The following is an 18,148-nucleotide window of genomic DNA, read 5'->3' on the forward strand; positions in this document are numbered from 1 at the left end:
AGATAGATAGATTCTTGATTAGTACAGGTGTCAGGGGTTATGGGGAAAAGGCAGGAGAATGGGGTTGAGAGGGGAAGGTAGATCAGCCATGATTGAATGGCGGGATAGACTTGATGGGCCTAATGGCCTAATTCTGCACCTAGAACTTATGAACTTATTCCTTTACTTCAGAGACGCTGCCTGGCCTAAGTTACTCTGGCATTTTGTGTCTATCACAGGTAAAGGCCATTCTGCCCACAATGCATGTTCCAAACATGATGCCAAGTTAGACTAATCTTCTCTGCCTGCTCCTGATCGATGTCCTTCCATTCCCTGCACATCCGTGTGGTTATATAAAAGCCTCTTGAATGCCACCATCTTGTCTGCCACCACCACTAGGCCCGACAACATGTACCAGACACCCAGCACGCTCTGTGTATATAACAGAAAAGCCACGTCCTGCATAAATGGGACAGTTTAAATATTCCTGTCACAGTGAAACATGAAAGCCCTGGGCAAAGATCGAGCTGGATATCCTGTTAGAACGTGCAGGGAGCAACTACAGATGTTGTTTTACCCTCAAGATGAATGCAAAATGCTGGAGCAGCTGGCAGCATCTCTGGAGAGAAGGAAAGCGTCAGAAGAAGGGTCTCGGTGAGAAAAAGTGTCTCCACCCGAAAAAAAATCACCCATTCCTTTCTCCAGCGATGCTGCCTGTCCCACTGAGTTACTCCGGCATTTTGTGTCTATCACAAGGGAACTATCGTTCCTGTTAGTATGCTTGCAGTCTCTTTCACAAAGCAAATATGAGGCTGGTACATTTTACATTGTTATTCCTCGAGTAGTTTAAATGTTGTTTGGTATTCGTATCACACCTCAAAACATCTGGAGCTTTTCAGAAACTTTGCAGAATGCATTAAATATGAATTCCATGGATTTTTTTTTATTTCATTGAAATGGTTTTTGAAAAACATTGAAAATCTTGTTTAATAGGCTCGCCTTGTGCCATCCCCAGACGGTTAAAAGGGTGATAACTATTTTTTTGTTTAGTTTAGAGATACAACACGGAAACAGCCCCTTCGGCCAACTGAGTCCGCGCCGACCAGCGATCCCCGTACATTAACACTGTCCTACACACACTAGGGACAATTTACACATACACCAAGCCAATGAACCTGTATGTTTTTGGTTTACTGAATTTGGTCTAAATGATCTCATTGACCTGGATAGAGTGGATGTGGAGAGGATGTTTGCACCAGTGGGAGGACCAGAGTCCATAGACTCAGAATTAAGGGATGTTCCTTTAGAAAGAAGATAAGAAGGAATTTCTTTAGCTAGAGCGTGGTGAATCTGTGGAATTCATTGCCACGGAAGTCTGTGGAGGCCGTCAATGGATATTTTTAAAGCAATGATAGATAACCTCTTGATTAGTCCGGGTGTCAGGGGTTATGGAAATAAGGCAGGAGAATGGGGTTGAGAGGGAAAGATGGATCAGCCATGATTGAATGGCGGAGTAGACTTGATGGGCCGAATGGCCTAATTCTGCTCCTGCAACTTATGAATTTATTTCAGTGAACAATGAAACCACGTGTTATTTCTCTAGATTCTGCTTATGCAAACTACATATTTGTACACAGTGCTTGCATGAAAACCATTTTGTGTTTGCCTGAGTTGAGGGCCTGTCCCACTTAGGCGATCTTTAAGGCGACTGCCGGCGACTGTCAAAGTCGTAGCAGATCGCCGAACTTTTCTTTCACCCGACGACAATGACCACGACAATGCCGAGTCAGGTCGAGATTACACCGTCTTCTGAAACATCGTGAAAATTCCCACGCTGTCAATGCTTCTCCGGCGTCCTAATTTTCGCTAAAATCACTGACAAGTCGGTAAGTACTTGAGAGTTTTGAACTATAGGTTACTTAAAAACCAAGCTTCACTGTAACAAGGAATAAACCGGATTTACTTCCAGTTTACTAATTGCTGTATTAAAAAAAAAATTGGTTCAGTGGATTTTTGTGAAAAGTGTGTGGGCATTCTTTGAAAATGTATGGGAGATGCATATCTGGTTTCTGGGTTGCATATCTGGGTTTGGACCCCACTTTAAATGTAATGGCTGAGGCCAAAAACATCACGAAAATTCCCACGCTTACCTGACCGTCAAACTGTCGCCTCCAATCTACCTGTCAAATGTCCTGACGGTAAATAAATTGGTTAAACACAAACATTTTATGGTATTTTGAAATGACTTTACTTATTTTAATATTATGTGCTTCTAAATGCATTAAGAGAACCTATCAAACCTGGGGACAGCAGGCGACAGCGACCGCAATAAGCAACGATACCTGGCGACAAGCCAGCTGTCGCCGAGAGATTTCAAACTGTTTGATTTCTCGGCGACGCGCTGAGATCCACTACGATCTTTGGAAGACTCCTCACGATCATGCCCACGACACCCCGGCAAACTGTCGGCGACAGCCTAGTCACCTTAAAATCGCCTAAGTGGGACAGGCCCTTAAATCTTTTGGAGTTTGGGGAAAATGATCAGCATCTAATCCACTGCCTATCTGGCCTTATTTATAAATAGCAGTAAGGGACTCGGGGTGGACAGAATTAAGCCTTAGAACAGTACAGCACAGGACAAGGTCCCACACATGAGACTAGTCAAGAAGGTAAGAGCCCATGGGATCCAGGGCACCTTGGCAAAATGGATAAAAAAACTGGCTTAGTGACAGAAGGCAGAGGGTGATGGTAGAAGGTTACTTCTGTGACTGGAGGCCGGTGTCCAGTGGGGTGCCGCAGGGATCGGTGTTGGGTCCCTTACTGTTTGTAATCTACATTAATGATCTGGATGTCAACGTACAGGGCATGATCAGCAAGTTTGCAGATGACACAAAGGTAGGGGGGGTGGTGAATAGCGAGGAAGGGATCTGCAAGCTGCAGGAAGATATAGATGAGATGGTCAGATGGGCGGAGCAGTGGCAGATGGAATTTAATCCTGAAAAGTGCGAGGTGATGCACTTTGGCAGGAATAACTTGGAGAGGGAGTACACCATGAATGGAAGGACCCTAGGGAAGACAGGGGTACAGAGGGACCTTGGAGTACAGGTACACAAGTCCTTGAAGGCAGCAGGACAGGTGGACAGGGTGGTCAAAAAGGCATATGGGTTACTGGCCTTCATTAGCCGGGGCATCGAATATAAAAGTAGGGGGGTAATGATGGAATTGTACAGAACACTGGTGAGGCCACAGCTGGAGTATTGTGTACAGTTCTGGTCACCACATTATAGAAAGGATGTGATAGCTTTGGAGAGGGTGCAGAGGAGATTCACCAGGATGCTGCCAGGGATGAAGGGCCTCGGCTATGAGAAGGCTGAGAGGGGACATGATCGAGGTGTACAAGATCATGAGGGGCATAGATAAGGTAGATGGCGGGGAACTTCTTCCACTGGTGGAAGGTTCAACAACAAGGGGACATAGATACAGGGTAAGGGGAGGGAGGTTTCGGGGGGATGTGAGAAAGAACTTTTTCACCCAGAGGGTGGTTGGAGTCTGGAACTCGCTGCCTGGGGTGGTGGTGGAGGCGGGAACACTCACAACGTTTAAGAGGCATTTGGATGGGCACTTGAAATGCTACAACATTCAGGGCTACGGTCCAAATGCGGGAAAATGGGATTAAAATTAGACTGTGTTTGGTAACGGGCGGCACGGACACGATGGGCCGAAGGGCCTCTTTCTGTGTTGTAGGACTCTATGACTCTAGGAACAGGCCCTTCAGCCCAATGTATCTGTGCTGACTATAAAGCCAAGTTAAACTAATCTTCCCTGCCTACATATGATCCTTATCTCACCGTATCCATGTGCCTTTCTAAAAGCCTCTTAAACGCCACTGTGGTATCTGTGAAGGAAAGAACTGCAGATGCTGGTTTAGACACAAAATGCTGGAGTAATAGTGGGACAGGCAGCATCTCCAGAGAAAAGGAATGGCTGACGTTTCGTGTCAAGACCCTTCTTCAGACCAAAGATACTAGAGGAGCAAGATGGACCACTCCATTGAAATCGCCTATACTGAAGTGTAGTACGCAGAGGAGCGGAACGTCCGCCATTTTAGTCGGCAAAACCCGCCGTTCGCAGTGTAATCAATGTTTTGGGGGAACAGTACATGTGATGATACCATAAAAATGCAGAATATATCTCATCTATCATTTCACAGATTTTTGTTATTTTTCTTTTTAAATGTTTCTGCCTACTAAAATGGCGCCATGACGTACTACAGTTTTTAGGGTCGAGTGGTCTATCTTGCTCTGTTCTATTATCTTTGCTTCAGACTGTTCAGATACTGTGGTATCGGCCTCCACAGTCACCCCTGGCAGCATGTTCTGGGTTCTTGCCACTGTGTTTCGGTGGAAAAAGAACCTGCCCCACACAGGTTGGGGACAATTTACAGAACCCAGTTAATCTACAAACCCACACATTTTGGGGATCATAAGGAATAATAGAATTAGGCCATTCTACTAGGCCATCAAGCCTACCCCACCATTCAATATTGGCTGATCTATCTCTCCGTCCTAACCCAATTCTCCTGCCTTCTCCCCATAACCTCTGACGCCGTACTAATCAAGGATCTATCTATCTCTGTCTTAAAAATATCCACCGACTTGGCCTCCACAGCCTTCTGTGGCAAAGAATTCAACAGATTCACCATCTTCTGACAAAAGAAATTTCTTAAAAGGACGTCCTTTAAATCTGTGGCTATGACTTCCGGGATGTGGGAGGGACCCGGAGGAAACCCCATGCGATCACGGAGAATGTGCACTCTCCACATTGACAGCAAGTGAGGTCAGGATCGACCCCAGGTCTCTGGCGCTGTGAGGCAGGGACCCTACCAGTTGCACCACTGTACCGTCCCGTGTTGAATATCAGATTTTTGCATTCATTCATTAACATTTTTCTATACGTGCCAAACAGAAATCGCGGTACAATAGACAATAGGACTAGGCCATTCGGCCCTTCGTGCCAGCACCACCATTCAATGTGATCATGGCTGATCATTCTCAATCAGTACCGCATTCCTGCCTTCTCCCCATACCTCCTGACTCCGCTATCCTTAAGAGCTCTATCTAGCTCTCTCTTGAATGCATTCAGAGAATTGGCCTCCACTGCCTTCTGAGGCGGAGAATTCCACAGATTTACAACTCTCTGACTGAAAAAGTTTTTCCTCATCTCAGTTCTAGATGGCCTACCCCTTATTCTTAAACTGTGGCCCCTGGTTCTGGACCCCCCCAACATTGGGAACATGTTTCCTGCCTCTAACGTGTCCAACCCCTTAATAATCTTTTATGTTTCGATAAGATCCCCTCTCATCCTTCTAAATTCCAGTGTATACAAGCCTAGTCGCTCCAGTCTTTCAACATATGACAGTCCTGCCATTCCGGGAATTAACCTAGTAAACCTACGCTGCACGCCCTCAATGGCAAGAATATCCTTCCTCAAATTTGGAGACCAAAACTGCACACAGGACTACAGGTGCGGTCTCACTAGGGCCCTGTACAACTGCAGAAGGACCTCTTTGCTCCTATACTCAACATTTAGTTTTTGTTTTAGAAATACAGCGTGGAAACAGTCCTTCGGGCCGCCGAGTCCACACCGCACATGCCCGCCCGCACATTAACCCAAGCCTACACACACCAGGGACAATCCACACTTATACCAAGTATACAAACCCAAGCCAATTAACCAACAAACCTGCACATCTTCGCAATGTGGGAGGAAACCAAAGATCTCAGAGAAAACCCACAGTCACAGGGAGAACCCGGGTCTCTGGCTCTGGTAAGGCAGCAACTTTACTGCTGTGCCACCATGCTGCCCTATATTTATGTGGCACTTCCAGCATAAAAAGCTGCTGGGCACTTTGCAGGAGCAAAACAAACATCATGTAATTAGAATTGTAGATTAGTAACTTTGGAAGCTTTAATGTGGAATTCTCTGCCTCAGAAGGCAGTGGAGGCCAATTCTCTGAATGCATTCAAGAGAGAGCTAGATCAAGCTCTTAAGGATAGCAGAGTCAGGGGGTATGGGGAGAAGGCAGGAACGGGTACTGATTGAGAATGATCAGCCATGATCACATTGAATGGCGGTGCTGGCTCGAAGGGCCGAAGGGCCGAATGGCCTCCTCCTGCACCTATTGTCTATTGTCTATATACATAGATGTACAAATGTATCAGGATGTCTTGATGAATAATGATGCTGGTGTGACTTGTTTAACTGATTTAATCTTTGGTTTATTTAATCAGGCAAATTCTTAAACCAATAAGCTGAAATTTCTTAAACTGATCACCTGAAACCTCCATCTCTCCCTCTCCCGTGTGCCCCACCTGGACTGGCACCTATTTCCCCTCTTTATCCCCCCCTTTCCACTTGCATTCCTTCCTCGGGCTTCACAATTTGCAACTTGTCAATCCTTTTGTTTCACACCTTCTGTATTTTCATCTCTGACCTTGGTCCAACCACCTGTGTTCAAAATCCCCCCCTCGCCTGTGTTCACCTTCTACCTGCCGTGGTTCATCCCACCTCTCCTACCTCCCAGCGTTCTCTTCTCCATTTTACCTTGCGTTCATAGGTGATAGGAGCAGGCATTCCACATCCACTCTATCACTATTCGGTAAGTTTCAATGAGATCCCCCCTCATCCTTCTAAACTCCAGCGAGTACAGGCCCAGTGCCAACAAACGCTCATCATAGGTCCAGGTGACGTTTCGGTTCGGTTCCCTTCTTCAGACCTCTACCTGTGCTGCACAGTTTTATGTTCTAGGTATCTCTGCCACTCTTTCATTATTAGAATACCTCACAACTGCAGTTGAGTTGGACATTTACTTCAATGGAAGGAAGTCTCGTTCTTGTGAATAAACACCAGATTTAAGGCAGGAGATTTGAAGGGCAGGAAACAAAGAAAAAGAGGAACATGCTTTAATAAAAGCAGGCTAGACCATCGGTAAACAATGAAAGGAAATCCGTACCAGACAAAAAGTGACTGAACAGTTAATCAAACAAAGAAGTGAACCTTGAACAATGAACCTTCCTTCAACGTGCTCTCCATAAAAGATTGCAGAACCGACCCAAGGAACTCCAACAAAGAGAGAACAACTTTACATTTTAGCAACGCAAATTAGCTGGTAGAGTATGAAATCCAGTTTGCTCATACTGTTTTAGTTCAGTTTAGAGAGACAGCGCAGAAACAGGCCCTTCAGCCCACTGAGTCCGTGCCGACCAGCGATCTCTGTACACTAGCACCGCCCTATATGAACCGAAGCCAAATTAACCTACAAACCTGCACGTCTTTGGAATGTGGGAGGAAACCGGACCAAAAAGCCTCGTTTCAATTAGCGTTGCAATCTGGGTCCAAAATGCAGGTTGGTAGCACCGGAAACAAATCAGAGATCCAGTGCTCTCCACAGCCGTCAACCCATAAAGGCCAAGAGAATGCTCGGAGCAAAAGAACAAGAAGAAAAGTCTGAAGATCCAACTCTATGCTCTTTCCCCTCCCCCTTCCCAGTTCTTCCACTGTCTTCCTGTCTCCTACTACATCCTATCTTTGTCCCGCCCGCTCCCCTGACATCAGTCTGAAGAAGGGTCTCGACCCGAAACATCACCCATTCCTTCTCCCCTGAGATGCCGCCTGACCCGCTGAGTTACTCCAGCATTTTGTGTCGACCTTCAATTTGAACCTGCATCTGCAGTTAATTTTGCCACAGAAGAGACCTTGTGGTTCCTTGAGCATGCCCATCTTATCTCATGCACTCTTGGCCCCAGTATATATCTGTTTGCTCCTTGCAATAAATTTGACGGTTATATCTGATGCACAGCAGGGAAGGGAGGACACAGCATTTTATTGAGATCCATGGTTTGGGAACAGCTCCATCCAAGGCTGCAAGAAATTGCAGCAAACTCTGGAAAAATGCAGAAAATAGGGCAGCCGCGGTGGTGCAGCGGTAGAGTTGCTACTTTACAGCTCTTGCAGCACCAGAGACACGGGTTCAATCCCGACTACAGGTTCTGTCTGTACGGAGTTTGTACGTTCTCCCCGTGACCTACGCCTGCAGTGTAGGTTTACTAGGTTAATTCCAGGAATGGCGGGACTATCATATGTTGAAAGACTGGAGCGACTAGGCTTGTAAACACTGGAATTTAGAAGGATGAGAGGGGATCTTATCGAAACGTATAAGATTATTAAGGAGTTGGACACATTAATAATAATAATAATAATGCATTTTATTTATATAGCGCTTTTCATATACTCAAAGACGCTTTACAGAGATTTAGAGAACATAGGGAAATGAATAAATAGATAAATAAGTAAATAAGTAAACGAACAGAGAAAGGAGACAGAAGGTGAGGTGACCTTCAGTGGTTGAAGGCAGTACTGAACAGGTGAGACTTCAGCGATGTTTTGAATGTGGTGAGTGTGGAGGAGTCTCTAACGGTTTGGGGTAGTGAGTTCCATAGGGTGGGAGCAGCGATGGAGAAAGCCCTGTCCCCCCAGGATCTGAGTTTGGTCCGGATGTGGGGGGATAGGAGATTGGCAGCAGCAGAGCGGAGGGTGCAGTTGGGAGTGTGTCTGTGGAGGAGGTCGGTCAGGTAGGATGCGGCCAGGTTATGGAGTGCTTTGTAGGTTATGAGGAGGATTTTGTACTGGATTCTCTGGGGGATGGGGAGCCAGGAAACATTAGAGGCAGGAAACATGTTCCCAATGTTGGGGGAGTCCAGAACAAGGGGCCACAGTTTAAGAATAAGGGGTAGGCCATTTAGAACTGAGATGAGGAAAAACTTTTTCAGTCAGAGAGTTGTGAATCTGTGGAATTCTCTACCTCAGAAGGCAGTGGAGGCCAATTCTCTGAATGCATTCAAGAGAGAGCTAGATCGAGCTCTTAAGGATAGCGGAGTCAGGGGGTATGGGGAGAAGGCAGGAACGGGGGTACTGATTGAGAATGATCAGCCATGATCACATTGAATGGCGGTGCTGGCTCAAAGGGCCGAATGGCCTACTCCTGCACCTATTGTCTTGGTGAATGTGTAAATTGTCCCCAGTGCATGCAGGATAGTGTTAATGTGCGGGGATCGCTGGTCGGTCGGGACCCGGTGGGCTGAAGGGCACTTCAGTTCCTGCACTGTATCTCTAAACTAATCTAAAATTGCGGTGAGCAACAGCGAGAGGAAACTCGATAGAGGGACAGGTTGGGGAGATTCTGTGGCTGCAAACGAGACATTGGGATGGTGTGTTGCCTCCCTGGTGCCAAGGTCAAGGATGTCTGTGAGCGGTTACAGAACATTCTCAACAGAGAGGGTGGGCTGCCACAGGTTCGTGTACGTATTGGTACCAATGACATCAGTAGAAAAGGGAAGAGTTCCTGAGAGTGAATATAGCGATTTAGGCAGGAGATTAACATGCAGGATCAAGGGTGGTAGTAATCTCTGGATTAGTCCTAGTGCTACATACTAGAGAGAATAGGATTAGGAGGCCAGGGCAGTTGAATGCATGGATGAGGGGCTGGTGCAGGGAGCAAGGGGGTTCAGATTGTTGGTCCATTGGGATGTCTTCTCTGGCAGAGGTGACCTGCACAAGGCAGGCTGGTTGCACCTGAACTAAAAGGGGGTCAATATTTTGGTAGGGATATTTGCTGGAGCTCCCGTGCCTTTCTGCATGGATCTCCAACCAAAGGAAGGCCGAGTTTCAACCAGGAAAGGGACTGCACTTTCTCAACTCAGTCCAAATTCTCAAGGAGAAGGTTCACAACACATACCTCCTGCTAAATACACCAGGGAAGTTCTCAACCGGAACAAAATTGCAGAGAAAATGTGTAGGAAGGAACTGCAGTCTGAAGAAGGGTCTCGACCCGAAACGTCACCCATTCCTTCTCTCCCGAGATGCTGCCTGACCTGCTGAGTTACTCCAGCATTTTGTGAATAAAAGGAACTGCAGATGCTGGTTTACACCGAAGACAGACACAAAGTGCTGGAGTAACTCAGCGGGTCAGGCAGCATCTCTGGAGGAAAGTAACAGGTGACGTTTTGGGACAAGACCCTTCTTCAGACTGCAGAAGGGTCTCGACCCAAAACGTCGCCTACTCCTTGTCTCCGGAGATGCTGCCTGACCCGTTGAATTGCAGGGAGTCATGTTCAAACCGGACCTCGGTGTGGCATTTGCATGTTCTCCATGTGGCCTCCTGGGATTCCTCCCATATCTCAAAGACGTGCAGATTTGTAGATTAGTTGGCCTCTGTAAATTGCCTCTGGTATGTAGGGAGAGGTGAGAGACCAGAATAACTTAGAACTATTGTGAGCGTGTGATTGATGGTCGGCATGGACTCTGTGGGCGGAAGGGCCTGTTTCCGTGCTGTATCTCTAAACCAAAGACTGTTTTGTACATGCAACACACATAATGACTAAACACCAAGCTTTAACCAAGCAAAATGTCAAAAAAGGTAAACACAACCAAATATTTCTACATTGAACAGGAGAGATCAGCCGTGATTGAATGCCAGAGTAGATCTGATGGGGGGAATGGCCTAATTCTGCTCCTACCACTTACGGACTTGCACATTTAGTCATCTATCAGTGAAGTTTGTTTGAACTTTTTATTTATCACATCACTGAATGGAGAGGTCAGTGAGCAACCGGTTTTTATTGATCACGCGAGGAATGATATTGATTGTTGTTTGCTGTGCCTTTTTAATTTTAACTTAATTTAATACACTTTATTCCTCGGGATTGTGGGAAACGGTATTTCGATTTTCTGTCTGTGTAAACTAACTGAAAATTGACAATAAAGTTGACTTTGACTTTGACTTTGACGGTCCCAGATCCTGAGGGACAAGGGAGAAGGTTGTTGGGGTTTGATGGAACTCTTCAAGCGATCTCTGGTCCCAGAGGAGATGATCAGAAGAGAAGGATTATTTAGAATTTGGGAGAATCAGGGGTTAGTTAGGGATATTGTCTAATAGTTACAAACTTTTAAGGGAGTCATTTTGAAGGTGGATTAAATGGATTTAAGCAAGGTCTTTGACATGGTCTCATGCAAGAGAATAGTTTAGTTTATTGTCACCTGTACCGAGGTACAGCGAAAAGCTTTTTTTTGCGTGCTATCCAGTCAGTAGAAAGCCAATACATGATTACAATCAAGCCGTCCACAGTGTACAGTGCAGGATGAAAGGAATAATGTTTAGTGCAAGATAAATATCAGTGAAGTCCAAATGAAGGTAGTCCGAGGGTCTCCAATGAGGTAGACGGGAGGTCAGGACCACTCTCTAGTTGGTGATAGGATGATTCAGTTTCCTAATAGCAGCTGGGAAGAAACTGTCCCTGAATTTGGAGGTGTGTGCTTTCACACTTCTGTACTTCTTGCTTGCTGTGAGACGAGGGGAATGACCGGGGTGAGACCGGTCCTCGGTTATGCTGCTGACCGCGCTGAGGTAGCACCAGGTAATAATATAATAATAATAATAATAATAATAATAATATTCATTTATTGTCGTTGCAACGAGTACAACAAAATTAAAAAATAGCAATCCTGACGGTGCGTAAAAACATATATGCAATAAATGCAAAACAAATAAATACAAATATATTAAATACAAAAGTTTTAACATTGTGACCTAGTGCAGAAAGTAGTATTCAGTTCTCGTATGGCCCTGGGGTAAAAACTGTTCTTAAGTCTGTTTGTTCGGGATTTGATCGACCTGAAACGTCGACCAGAGGGCAGAAGAACAAACAGACGGTGGCCGGGGTGGGATGAATCTTTTATTATTTTGCCTGCTCTACTGAGTCAGCGTAGGCTGAACAGGTGCTCCAGGGAGGGCAGTGAGCAGCCGATGATCTTCTGGGCCGTCGTGATGACCCTCTGAAGGGCCTTCCTGTCCTTTTCTGAGCAGCTAGCATACCATGTGGTTATACAGTATGCCAGCACACTCTCGATGGAGCAGCGATAGAAGCACATCATGAGCTTCTCCTGCAGGTTGGTCTTCCTGAGGATCCTCAGGAAGTGGAGTCTCTTCTTCACTGTGGTGATGGTGTTGGTAGACCAGGTAAGATCCTCTGCGATGTGCGTACCCAGGAACCTGAAAGCGGGTACCCTTTCCACACAGACCCAATTGATGTAGAGTGGGTCGTGTTCTGCACTGGTTTTCCTGTAGTCTATTATAAGTTCCTTTGTTTTGGAGGAGTTCAGGACAAGATTGTTCACTGAACACCATGCTGCCAGCCTTTGGATTTCATCCCTGTAGGCTGTCTCATCTCCTCCTGAGATGAGTCCAACCACAGTCGTGTCATCCGCGAGCTTGATGATGGTGTTGGTGGGATGGGTGGGGGCGCAGTCGTGAGTGTAGAGGGAGTAAAGGATGGGGCTCAACACACAGCCCTGTGGTGAGCCGGTGCTCAGTGTAATGGTGGAGGAGAGGTGAGGGCCTATTTTGACGGTCTGGGGGCGGTTGGTCAGGAAGTCCTTGATCCATTGGCAGATGGTTTGGGAAAATCCAAGGTCAGAAAGTTTGGTGACCCGTCTGCTCGGGATGACTGTGTTAAAGGCAGAGCTGAAGTCTAGGAAAAGCATCCTCACATAGCTCCCCTGGTGTTCAAGGTGAGTCAGTGGGTCAAGGTGGTAAAGATTGAGTCAATGGAATGGAAGTGGGCTGCGTCCACAATTCGCTGCAGTTTCTTGCATGGAGCTGTTCCAAAGGCATGCATCCCGATAAAATGCTTTCAGACTTTGTGGAGGGGGAGGGGGAGGGGGAGATGGGGGGGGGAGGGGAGCCTTACTGAGGTACACAAACCTGGAGGGGCGGAGATAATGAGAAATATTTTCACTCAGTAGCAGTATTTCTGGCCAGGAGGACTAGGTTTATGACAAGGAATTTAGAGGAGATTTATTTCAATGATTCAATGACACTTTATGTGTTCTTCAGTTTTGACTGTTTTGTTTCTTGAGGCAAAGGCTGTGTTTTGAACAGTTCGCAGCAGATGGTCAGGCCCTCATAGGCTGCATCTGGACCTGAAAATATTCCCAAAGCACGAGAACCATCCACCCATTTTATTCTGAAGCCTTTATCACGAAAGCTGGCAAATCAACCTAGTTAGGTACAGTGACATGGTTTGTTTTGCAAGCAATGCGGTAAAATCATGCAGCAGAGCTCACCTAGGCAGCGCACACGTGCCGCCACGTCTTGGCGCCGATAGGGGGTTGATTGAATTCTGGGGGACACTGCCTGAGGGGGTGGCGGAGAGGATGTTTCCAGTAGTGGGAGAGTCCAGGAGCACAGGGAACAGTCTCAGAATAGAAACATCGAAAATAGTTGCAGGAAGAGGCCATTCGGGCCAGCACCACCATTCATTGTGATCATGGCTGATTGTTCCCATTCAATACCCCGTGCCTGCCTTCTCCCCATATCCCTTGATTCCACTAGCCCCTAGAGCTCTATCTAACTCTCGCTTAAATCCATGCAATGATTTGGCCTCCACTGCCCTCTGTGGCAGAGAATTCCATAAATTCACAACTCTCTGGGTGAAAAAGTTTCTTCTCACCTCAGTTTTAAATGGCCTCCGCTTTATTCTAAGACTGTGTCCCCTGGTTCTGGACTTGCCCAACACTGGGAACATTTTTCCTGCATCTAGCTTGTCCAGTCCTTTTATAATTTTATATGTTTCTATAAGATCCCCTCTCATCCCAATAGAGGGATGTAGAATGGCAATGAGGAGGAATCTCTTTAGCCAGAGGGCAGCAAATCTGTGGAATTCTTTGCCACAAATGGTGACGGGGGCTTGAAGCAGAAAGTGATAGGCTTTTGGTTAGTAAGGGCATCAAAGATTACAGGGATAAGGCAGGAGAATGGGTTTGAGAAGGGAAAATTAGATCAGCCATGATTAAATGGTGGAGCCGACTCGATGGGCCGAATGGCCTAATTCTACTCCCAAGTCTTATGGTGGAGGCAGATACCCTCATGACATTCAGATGAGCACCTGAAGCACCAAAACATAGAGGGAAACAGATCAAAATGAATCAGTGGAATTCTTTGCCACAGAAGGTTGTGGAGGCCAAGTCAGTGGATATTTTTAAGGCAGATGTAGATAGATTCTTGATTAGTATGGGGGTCAGAAGTTATGGGGAGAAGGCAGGAGAATGGGGTTAGAAGGAAGAGATAGATCAACCATGATGGAATGGTGGAGTAGACTTGATGAGCCAAATGGCCTCATTTCTATCCTATCCCTTATGAAAACATTGGAAAATGAGATTAAATACTTGACATGTGCCAAGGGCTGAAAGGCCTGTTTATAGAGTGGACAATAGACAATAGACAATAGGTGCAGGAGTAGGCCATTCAGCCCTTCGAGCCAGCACCGCCATTCAATGCGATCATGGCTGATCACTCTCAATCAGTACCCCGTTCCTGCCTTCTCCCCATACCCCCTCACTCCGCTATCCTTAAGAGCTCTATCCAGCTCTCTCTTGAAAGCATCCAACGAACTGGCCTCCACTGCCTTCTGAGGCAGAGAATTCCACACCTTCACCACTCTCTGACTGAAAAAGTTCTTCCTCATCTCCGTTCTAAATGGCCTACCCCTTATTCTTAAACTGTGGCCCCTGGTTCTGGACTCCCCCAACATTGGGAACATGTTCCTGCCTCTAATGTGTCCAATCCCCTAATTATCTTATATGTTTCAATAAGATCCCCCCTCATCCTTCTAAATTCCAGTTTATACAAGCCTAATTGCTCCAGCCTTTCAACATACGACAGTCCCGCCATTCCGGGAATTAACCTAGTTTTACAATGGAGGAATCGATGCAGCAGCCTGGCACTAACCTGGATCGGGAGCCGCTCCAGTACATCAAGCACGTGGAATTTTTGTAAATGGCATCAAAATATGGCGGCTCGTGCATGTGTGATCAATGCAAAAATAATTTTGCTGTGCAGTACACACATGATAAAGCAGCTTTATTGAACCATTGAATCTATGACAACGACTCCCCAGTTACTAATTCAATAGACAATAGGTGCAGGAGGAGGCCATTCGGCCCTTCGACCCACGCGGTACATTCAATGTGATCATGGCTGATCATTCTCAATCAGTACCCCGTTCCTGCCTTCTCCCCATACCCCCTGACTCCGCTATCCTTAAGAGCTCTATCCAGTTCTCTCTTGAATGCACGTTATACGAGTAGAATTAGGCCATTCGGCCCATCGAGTCTACTCCACCATTCAATCATGACTGACCTCTGCCACCTAATCCCATTTTCCTGCCTTCTCTCCATAAGCCTTGACACCCGTTCTCAGCAAGAATTTGTCTATCTCTGCCTTAACAATATCCACTGACGTGGCCTCCACCGCCCTCTGTGGTAATGGGTTCCACTGATTAACTACCCTCTGACTAAAGAAGTACCTCCTCCCTTCCTTTAATTCTGAGGCTAATGGTGAGATTTTAACTAATGTCACCAAACCAACAGCCTGGGTCTCAAGATGCATTACCAGTAACTTAATCACATTGCTGCCTGTATTTGTTAAATAATGCCCCTTGACTTTCATTGATTTTTTGTTGGTGATTACCACAAAATCAATGAAAGGTTTGATTGTGAAAGATAATGTCAATAAAAGATAGTTTTAAAATTGAGAAACCCGGGCAAAAAAAATCAAACGATGAAACACAGAATAGCAATAAGATTGAAGACAGTGGTGGGGGAAAGCAGAGGCAAAGGGAAATGACTAGATAGGAAATCTGGGTTTCAAAGCACAAAACTGCAGGAGGAAGTTTGCAGTGGTTAAAATTCAAGACTGAAATTTTGACCTCGTGTCTAGAAGGAAAAACACAAATCACACTATAATGAGCATCTGTGTCATCGTGACAGCAGCAATAGAGTTGCTGCCTTACAGCACCAGAGACCTGGGATCGATCACCCATTCCTTCTCTCCCGAGATGCTGCCTGACCTGCTGAGTTACTCCAGCATTTTGTGAAATAAATACCTTGGATTTGTACCAGCATCTGCAGTTATTTTCTTACACTGACTAATGGCGCCGTCTCAATGGAGTTTGTACGTTCTCCCGTGACTTCAGAGATACAGCGCTGAAACAGGCCCTTTGGCCCACCGAGTTTGCACCGGCCTGCGATCACCCCGTACACTAACACCATCCTTCACACACTTGGGATGATTTTACAATCAAAGCCAGTTAACCTACAAACCTGGACATCTCTGGAATGCGGGAGGAATCCTGAGGAGACCCAAGCGGTACAAAAACTCTGTGCAGACAGCACCCGCAGTCAGGTCTTTTCAGTGGCTGTGTGGGTTTTTTCCCTCCCGCATTCCAAAGACTTGCAGATTTGTAGGTTAATTGACATCTGTAAATCACAGGTATAACAACAGGTATAACAGAGCTTTATTTGTCGTTCGGTACCGAAGTACCGAACGAAACTACATAGCAGTCATAGAAAAAAAAAAAACACAAGACACATGACCCCAACACAAACGTCCATCACAGTGACTCCAAACACCCCCTCACTGTGATGGAGGCAACAAAACTTCCCCTCTCTTCCCCACGCCCACGGACAGAGAGCTCGTCCCCGACCGACCCGCACAGTCCCCGCACCGGGCGCTGAAACGTCTCGCGGCCGAACCGGGCGATGAAAGGCCCGAGACCAAGCCTTGCGCAGCTAAGTCCCGCAGCCGAGCCGCACCAGCGGTGAAAAGTCCCGCAGCCGAGCCGCACCGGGCGGTGTTAAGTCCCGCAGCCGAGCCGCACTAGCGGTGAAAAGTCCCGCACCCGAGCCGCGCCGGGCGGTGTTAAGTCCCGCAGCCGAGTTGCACCGGGCGGTATTGAGCCCCGCAGCCGAGCTGCACCGGGCGGTGTTAAGCCCCGCAGCCGAGCTGCACCGGGCGATGTAAAGTCCCGCAGCCGAGTTGCACCGGGCGGTGTTAAGCCCCGCAGCCGAGCTGCACCGGGCGATGTAAGTCCAGCGGCCAAGCCGCACCGGGATGTAAAGTCCAGCGGCCGAGCCGCACCGGGGGATGTTAGGCCCCGCAGCCGTATACAACAGAACTAGTGAATGGGTGATCAAAGGTCGACACGGTCTCGGAGGGCAGAAGGGCCCGTTTCCATTCCGTATCTCCAAACTAAACTTTGTAATGGGAATTGTAAATGGCTGGAAAAATCAACAGGTCAGGAACGTTCAGAGAGCCGATGACATTTCATCAGAACTTCACCTAACTGTGATAATAATAATAATAATCCTTTTATTGTCGTTGCAACAGGTACAACGAAATTAAAAATAGCAATCCTGACAGTGCGTAACACGAAAAGTAAAAACATATATGCAATAAATGCAAAACAAATAAATACAAATGTATTAAATACAAAAGTTTTAACAGTGTGACCTAGTGCAAAAAGTAGTGTTCAGTTCTCGTATGGCCCTGGGGTAAAAACTGTTCTTGAGTCTGTTTGTTCGGGATTTGATCGACCTGAAACGTCGACCAGAGGGCAGAAGATGTGCATTGTAGTTCAAAAGCCTGAGAGTTTTGGGGGAAAAGCTGTTCTTGAACCTGGAGGTCACAGTTCTCAGGCTCCTGTACTGTCTCCCCAATGATAGCACTGAGATGAGAGCACAGCCCAGGGTGACGTGGAATGGAATGGAATACTTTATTGTCACATGTGACAATGCTCAGTGAAATTCTTTGCTTGTACAGGGCCCTAGTGAGACCGCACCTGGAGTACTGTGTGCAGTTTTGGTCTCCAAATTTGAGGAAGGATATTCTTGCTATTGAGGGCGTGCAGCGTTGTTTATTAGGTTAATTCCCGGAATGGCGGGACTGTCATATGTTGAAAGACCGGAGCGACTAGGCTTGTATACACTGGAATTTAGAAGGATGAGAGGAGATCTTATCGAAACGTATAAGATTATTAAGGGGTTGGACACGTTAGAGGCAGGAAACATGTTCCCAATGTTGGGGGAGTCCAGAACAAGGGGCCACAGTTTAAGAATAAGGGGTTGGCCATTTAGAACTGAGATGAGGAAAAGCTTTTTCAGTCAGAGAGTTGTGAATCTATGGAATTCTCTGCCTCAGAAGGCAGTGGAGGCCAATTCTCTGAATGCATTCAAGAGAGAGCTAGATAGTGCTCTTAAGGATAGCGGAGTCAGGGGG

At 46.6% G+C, this 18,148-nt stretch overlaps 1 protein-coding gene across 1 annotated transcript in view; it reads right to left on the reverse strand.

Annotated features, from left to right (window-relative positions):
* The window catches only part of LOC144592168 (uncharacterized), a 77,867-nt gene that overhangs the window by 45,053 nt on the left and 14,666 nt on the right, over positions 1-18,148 (reverse strand). The gene's annotated exons all lie outside the window — the stretch shown is intronic.

The sequence above is a fragment of the Rhinoraja longicauda genome, chromosome 3 (assembly GCF_053455715.1).
Source record: "Rhinoraja longicauda isolate Sanriku21f chromosome 3, sRhiLon1.1, whole genome shotgun sequence".
Taxonomy (NCBI): domain Eukaryota; kingdom Metazoa; phylum Chordata; class Chondrichthyes; order Rajiformes; family Arhynchobatidae; genus Rhinoraja; species Rhinoraja longicauda.